Consider the following 8,086-nt stretch of genomic DNA (forward strand, 5'->3'; position numbering starts at 1 on the left):
AATACATATTTTAAAATTATTAAATACAGAGTTATCCTGTGGAGCGTTTATCCTGCCTTGCACTTAAAATCGTAATAAGTAATAACATATTTGACGCGCTATGTAGATTATAAATAGGCTTCTATACTATAGTATTAATTTAAATACAATTTTTGTACACTAATAAAACATAGACACAGGCAAATCAAAAATAAAAAAGGTTTTCTCGTTAAAATACTTTAGGGAAAATTTAAAATAAAAAAAAAAGATCAACTTTATGTTAATTAAATAATAAAAAAATAGAAGTATTATAAAAAGGGTGTAAATACCAATTATGCACTTTATTAATTCATAATAATATATTGTGTCAGTTAGGAATACACAGCTAAAATAAATATTGAATTGTTAAAATAAATATAAGGGGTCATAAAATGCTCCCTTGCAGGACACCAGCGTAATTTATTAGATAAAGCGATACATACAGTGTACAGAATTAACTAAGAAACCAGTCACCCACAATGAAAAATACATCAGCGGATCAAATAATATTTGGTTTTCTCTGGTAAGGCGATAATTTTAATCATTGCTGCTACAAAAGAAAGGACTGGCATTGATGAAGTTTTATATATAACTTTTAATAATAATGATAAAACTGTAATATGATAGCATGTAAATACATATATCAAAACAACCATTGTTAAGAATAAACAGTAACAATTAGGGTTAAATGTTAATATTACGAGGAAGAGATTGAGGTTTAATTAAATTTCTACTAAATTTTACTAACAATATCTCATACATAACGCTACATTAAACATGTCGATATCATGAAAAAGTTATCAAAAATTAAACTTAATAAAGAGCAAATACCGTGTAAATGTTAATTTAATAATATAATTCTGGCACTGTTTTAACCACTTCACTGGAAGATAAATTCATAAATATTCGCTAAACTCACTAGTTGAAAAGCATAATATAAAGTCGTGTAGATACAAGTTTATGTTTTATAAATATACAGGGTGTCCCGTAAGTACGCACGACAAACTTGTCAAATTATGGTATTGTTAGAGGGTTGACATATAAAAATCAAGAATGGGTATAAAAGGCGGTGCGAGCACGTCGGTCGGTCATTATTATTCAAGACTTTGTGCGGAGCGGACCTCTTGTCAATTTTCATTAGGAATCTATTTTTGTGTTGAATCTTTGATTGTTATTGTTTTAATTACATAATTCATATTAAATTTAGTTTAGGTTATTTACCACGTGTATTTTTTTTTAATAAAAACCGCTTCTGATAGCTAATATCAGAAGTGGGATAGAACACTGCTCACTTTAAACGTTTGTTTAGTCTTGTATGAGTGTCCGTAAAGCACAAAGTTGCGATTATTTATCATTGGTAAGGTCTTTTTGTGTTGTTGTGCTTCTTTGTGTCGAGGTGTTTCGAAGCAGGTAGAAAATGGGTCGATCTCGATCTCGCGAACGGCGTCATACCTCCGGCACCCGCCGCTCACGCAGCAAGCGTTCTGCGACCTACCGTTCAAGCAGTTCCAACAGGGGGTACACCCCTCCGGTAACAGAACGACATCTTACTCGTAGTCCTAGCCGTAGCCGAAGTCGTGAACGTCATGGTAGACGTCACATGCGCCGTGACCGCCGTTATCACAGTCGCAGCAGCCGCGATCGTAGCTGGAGTCGTGACTACAGTCGGAGTCATAGCCGCGATCATTATCGCCGTGTTCGCAGCCGGCGGAACGACAATCGTGAGTTCAGTGGTCGCGAATCGTGGCACACTATTATGTCTCGTCTTCAGGCTTTGGAGTCACAGACGCCTGCTCAACATTTACCAGCCCAATTAGCCTCTGCTGAGCCGTCCTACGCGAACGGAACTGAACAGATTGTCGAAGCGATTCAATCACTGAAATCGGTAAGTACACATAGCTACTATGTGTCAAATTTTGACCCTAACATACACGACGTGGATTCGTGGTTTGAAGAAGTTGATAGGGCCAAGGTTGCAAATAGGTGGGATGAACGCGAGTGTCTTGCTCGCGTCGGTAAGTGCTTGAAAGGTGACGCAAGGTCATGGTTGGACGAGTGGGTTACCAATGACCGTTCATGGTCAAACTTTAAAAGGGACTTTAAATGTTTGTGCGCTAGGAGGGTGGACCGAGCAAACATTTTGTATGATGTAATGTCTACAAATTCTAACAGTTTTCGCACTTATGCTGAATATGCGCGCAAGACATTACTTCGATTACGGATAGTTAAGGGTCTTAGTGATGACTTGGTTACTGACATTGTGTTGCGAGGGGTTATGGATCCACAAGTTAAAGCAGCAGCTATAAACGCAAATTTAGCTCCACAAGATCTGGTAGGTTACTTGGCTACTTTTTCGAAACCAGTAAATGTAGATGCACGTGTCATGCGCTGTCCGGTTGCGCAACATAGTAGCAACAAGATGTCAGTTACCAAGCAATGGACTCAGGTCTCTGGGATCAGTGCAAAATGTTATTTATGTGGTGAGTCAGGACACAAGCAGTTACAGTGTCCTAAAAAGCCGAAACCTGCCACCGCCGGGTCCGCTACCGAGGCCGTTCCAAAATCGACCACCGCTAAGATCGATCGCTCTATTCCTTGTGCCTATTGTAAGAAACCAGGCCATCACATACGTGATTGCTTAGCAAAGCAGCGTTTGAATTCAGTTCCAGGTGGTGACTGATTGTAATGTCTTAAAATCCACCCAAAATAAAAAAAAGAGACTTGTTACCGCGTGTGGCAGGATGGTGGATTTACCTACAGGATTTTAATTTCACCATTCTTTACCGAAAGGGCACCATGGTGCCACACGCGGACTACTTAAGTAGAAACCTATGTAATGTTAACAATATAAAACGCCCATGTAATTGGGTTTATATTTCTCAAGCAGGTAAAGAGGAGACTCAAACTATAATTTGATCATTTGAACAAGGTGAATTGGACGCGTCAAGGTATGAAAAACATAATGACATATTATATTACTGGTATTCACGGATTGGTGAAGAGCCGAGGCTCCTTTGCTACATACCGAATCGTTTGAGCCTCCTCCGTATCTTTCATGGTGAGCATAGCCATATAGGCAGACAAGGTAGTGAACCTAATTTTAAGTTATTTTTGGTTACCTGGTCTTAGGAAGTTTGTTACTTCTCAGTATTTAACATGTATCGCCCACAAGCATATACTTAAAGCACCTTTACAGCTTATAACATCTTGGGACAAGTTTGAAGTCCCCTTCGAAACCTTACATGTAGATGTCCTAGAGTTTCATCCCGTTTCTAAGGGTTACGGGTTTGTTATGCTTGTGGTGGATGCATTTACAAAATATTGTTCAAGAATGTCAGTTCTTGAAACTAGTATTTAAACATGTAATGTCATTGTTCTGTACACCTAAGTTAGTAGTGTCAGTTAGAGGACGTATGTTCGAATCGATGGGCTTCACTTCGTGGATGAAGATCCTTGGTGTACAGCTTTATTACATTACTTCTGAAATGGATTTAGCAAACGGGCAGGTGGAACGCTACATCTGTACAGTCCTGAACATGCTTCGCATCGCTGTAAACCATCGAAAGGCTAAGTGGGCCGAAGAATTGTGGCAATTACAAATCATTGTAAACTTGATGAAGCAGAAAACTACGCAGAGTTGTGCTTTGAACCTCTTGACTGGCCCTGTAATCCGAACTTTGGGAAGCGAGACGGAAAATGCTCAGACAAAGGACGGCCGAACGGTTGAAAAGCACTGAAAGCCTCCTCGTTTTCCAGTATGGTGACATGGTGTTTGTTGTCAAGTTGGCCCAATCTCTGGGTAAACTGTATCCTGGCATGCGTGGACCTTATAGAGTAGAAAAGGCTCTTCTTAACCACCGATATGAGTTACAGTGACTTGCTGGGTTTTATGGAAAGTCCACTTACGCAGCTGCCCAGTATATGGTTCCATGGAAAGGTGGACCCCTGAGACAAGTGAAATGTTTTTTGAAGGTGTGTGTTCACCTTTATTACCTATGTTGGTACCTTGAGTTGTTCCTTAAAAAGCTTTTCGCGTTGCGAAGAGTCGTTGGGGGAGTACATACTCCTTTTCCCCCAACGTGAAAGCTTTTCGCGTTGCGAAGAGTCATCGGGGGAGTACAAACTCCTTTTCCCCCGATGTGAAAGCTTTTCGCGTGGCGAAGAGTCGTTGGGGGAGTACATACTCCTTTTTCCCCCAACGTGAAAGCTTTCCGTGTTACGGAGAGTCGCTAGGGGGTTTCATGCGCCTTGCCCCCTGGTGTGAAAGCTTTTCGCGTGGCGAAGAGTCGTTGGGGGAGTACATACTCCTTTTCCCCCAACGTGAAAGCTTTCCGTGTTACGGAGAGTCGCCAGAGGGTTTCATGCGCCTTGCCCTCTGGTGTAAAGTTATTTCCTCGGTAGGGCCCATACCGAGGAACCTATGAATGGCTAGGCAAGATTTTGATAATCATGCCTATGTCACATAAGAATTATGCATGTTTCTAGATGTTTAACTTAGGTTTGTTACAAAAACCTTAAGTTAAACGATCTGGTCACTATTTCCTTCTTTTATTGTTGACTTATAACAGTTACTAACAAACTAATTTTGTATATCAGTGACGTTGGATTCTAGAATAACTTAGTCTTTGATTTCAGCCGTTGGTGATGATAACATTGATGATGAAAACTTGAATCCAAACCCAGAAGTAATTGACTCCGATAAGGCGGGGCCATCTTCAGCACCTGACGGGACAGCCGGGCCTGTGCCGCGGCCACTTCCAACATCCTTGGAAGAAGAAGACTCCGTTGAAACAGCGGCCCCATCACTACACTCGCTGCCTCGGTGGATCCCAACATCTTCAGACGACGAAGAATAAGCCTGTCGTGACGCCAGGGTGTCAGGAGAGGCCGTGTTAGAGGGTTGACATATAAAAATCAAGAATGGGTATAAAAGGCGGTGCGAGCACGTCGGTCGGTCATTATTATTCAAGACTTTGTGCGGAGCGGACCTCTTGTCAATTTTCATTAGGAATCTATTTTTGTGTTGAATCTTTGATTGTTATTGTTTTAATTACATAATTCATATTAAATTTAGTTTAGGTTATTTACCACGTGTATTTTTTTTTAATAAAAACCGCTTCTGATAGCTAATAGTATTGTCATTCAAATTACATACATGTACGAAGTTTCACTTCGAAACGACAGTTCAAAGGAGGTAAAAATTGACTTACTAAAATGTATTACTTTGTTTGCTAGTTAGTTACTTAATGTTTTTTTTTACAAAAGAAGAATGATATTTTTAAGTGTGTAACTAGGTAATAATGTAATTTAGTACTGCCTGACACGTTGTGAGTCGGTAGAAACCGTAATTTAAATAAAAACTCAATAATTACGTTTTAGTTGGTTTCAGTCCCTTTCATGCAGAAACGGCTTAACTTTTTTTCTTCAACTATTAACTGGACATATTTTTGCGCAATGTACACTTATAGTCCAGTACATTTTTTTTTCACCACGACGAGTCAAAGTTGCGGGAAAAATAGTAAAAAAAATTCTAAAAATATCCCTATTTTTTTATGGTTCCATTACATCTTTCAACCAATTTATATTTCAATATGATAGACCAACTATCTGATAGTATGTAACAGAAAAAATAAACACTGCATCACCAAATTTGTACACGCAGTTAACGAAAGAAGATGAAGAGGGCTGAATTTCTCAAAAAATCTAAAACCATTGATAGTGCAAAAACGGTGACACTTTGACTAAGGTATTTTTTTTCCCAGAGAGGTCAGACCCTCACCTATGTTCTCCCCAAGTTTGTCGTGGTTCTTACGGGATACCCTGTATATTATCGGCTTAATGAGTAAATAAGAGTTATTTTTTTCGCTTACCTAAACCTGGTTTTGGTATAATCCAAAAGATAATAATATTATGTTAATTTTGACATTTTGGTCTTAGCACATTTACGCTTTAAGCCGTGGACAAGCTATATAAAATACTCACTACTATTCGAATATTCGACTACAAGCATGCATTCTATTTCATCTCTGTATACGGGCTACAAACACAAAAATGTTCCGGTTTATAAGAGCTAGATAATTGCTATTTATTACTATTTCATAAAGCACATCAATTCACTTTATATAATTTTAATACAAGTAAAACAACGTATTATTTTGGCTTTGTGTTCCTTATGTAAGGCACGTCTAAATTAATATTTTTTTGTTCATTGTTAATATCACTGGTACGTCGCTTAATAATTTATTATTATTGCAATATTATGAGTAAAGTACAAAATGTATAAATGTATATCAAATAATATCATAATAAGTAATCACAGTGTTGCAGCGTGGGCCCTAGTCTACCGGATTCGCGATTATTCAATATAAAAAAATTGAGATTTTTGTCATTTATGCAAAAAAAAGATTTTTATTAGCTGCTACAAACTATCTTCATGTACTACAATTTAAAAATTATTAATTGAATGTATTTTAATAACGAGTGAATATCAGATAGCAGATGTTAATATCAAACAGTAGAATTTTTAAGTTACATAATTAATGTAACATGAAAATTAAGATGCGTAGGATTAACTCCTGTAATTAATAATGAAGCTATCCAATTTTCACGTGCCAACGATTATTAATTGAATGTATAAAAATTATTAATTGAATGTATTTTTAATAACGAGTGAATATCAGATGACAAATGTTAATATCAAACAGTAGAATTTTTATGTTACATAATTAATGTAACATGAAAATTAAGAAGCGTAGATTAACTCCTGTACTTAATAATGAAGCTATCCAATTTTCACGTGCCAACGATCAAAATTTGACAATGTCTAGTATGTAGAAGTTTTCAAATGTAAGACACTTATGATAGTCTGAAGTTAGGATTGACAATTGAGCGGCTCATAAAAACTCTTCTTCGCATAAGGCTTTGTCTAACTGAGAGCGAACCGGAGGCCGAGCGCAGTGGCGTAACTATACTAGGAGACATGTGGCACATCATTGCATAGGGCTCAAGAAATTTTCGTTCACGAATACGTATAGTCCGCGCCAAACTTCTAGTCCGCTCTGAAGTTGTTGCGCGCAGGTGTAGTCAAGAGCCAACGCGGTAGAACACAACTACAAGTATATACTACTCGATAATAACAGTAAGGGCACACTAACGCTATGTACCCGCGGGCGAGAGCGGGCAGCGGACGAGCGCCGGGGGATCTCGCGCTGTCTTCGTCCCGCTGATATTTACAAATTGCTGTTGCGACGCGACTTGTTTCAATATTCAGAGCGGACTAGAAGTTTGGCGCGTCTACTTTACCTTTACACCTGAAATCTACTTTAGTGATTGCTTTGTCCTGGCAACCTTTTTTTTGCTGATTTATACACTTTTTTGGTCACTTTTGAACTTGCAGCCTCATGAGCCGAGGGCCCCGACAGGCCGGGAGTCCGAGGCATTTTGCCTGTCTTACAACCCTATAGTTACGCCACTGGCCGAGTGGAAAGAATATGACATATTTCGCTGGGGAAACAATTCGCTTTCGCATTTTATGTGACAAGGTGGCTTACATAGGAACATTTAATATTTTATATTTCTGCCATACTACAATATACTACATACTATTCATATTCTCTACATGGATAGCGGTCGCATATGCACACGTATTTAATGTTATTTCAGTGTTCAAATACCATAGTTCAGTGCTTCATACTCTATAGGTACTACATATACCACATGGCAACTGTACTTTGTATATCAGCCCTTATAGTTACTACAGTGAAAATGCATGTAAAAATAAAATAAAAAAATTCTTGCCATGCCTGAAGTTCGCTGACTGTTAGACAAAACGTTTAGGAATACAATAGGCATGATGACTAATTTTGAAATCACCTCTAATGTTATGTCTCAAATTAACATCATTTTAGCAAAATATTAAGTTTGCTGAAATGCATGGAGAGGTCATGGAGTCTTGGTGACGTCACGCCTATGGATTGTTAAGCTCTAAGCATATACAACAAGATATTGAACTACTACTAAGGCATGACGTCATTTGATTTGGAGTTTAAGTTAACATCGTCAAATAATT

Source organism: Epargyreus clarus, unplaced genomic scaffold, assembly GCF_041222505.1.
Source record: "Epargyreus clarus isolate Ecla_fem2 unplaced genomic scaffold, WU_Ecla_fem_2.2 ptg000006l, whole genome shotgun sequence".
NCBI lineage: Eukaryota > Metazoa > Arthropoda > Insecta > Lepidoptera > Hesperiidae > Epargyreus > Epargyreus clarus.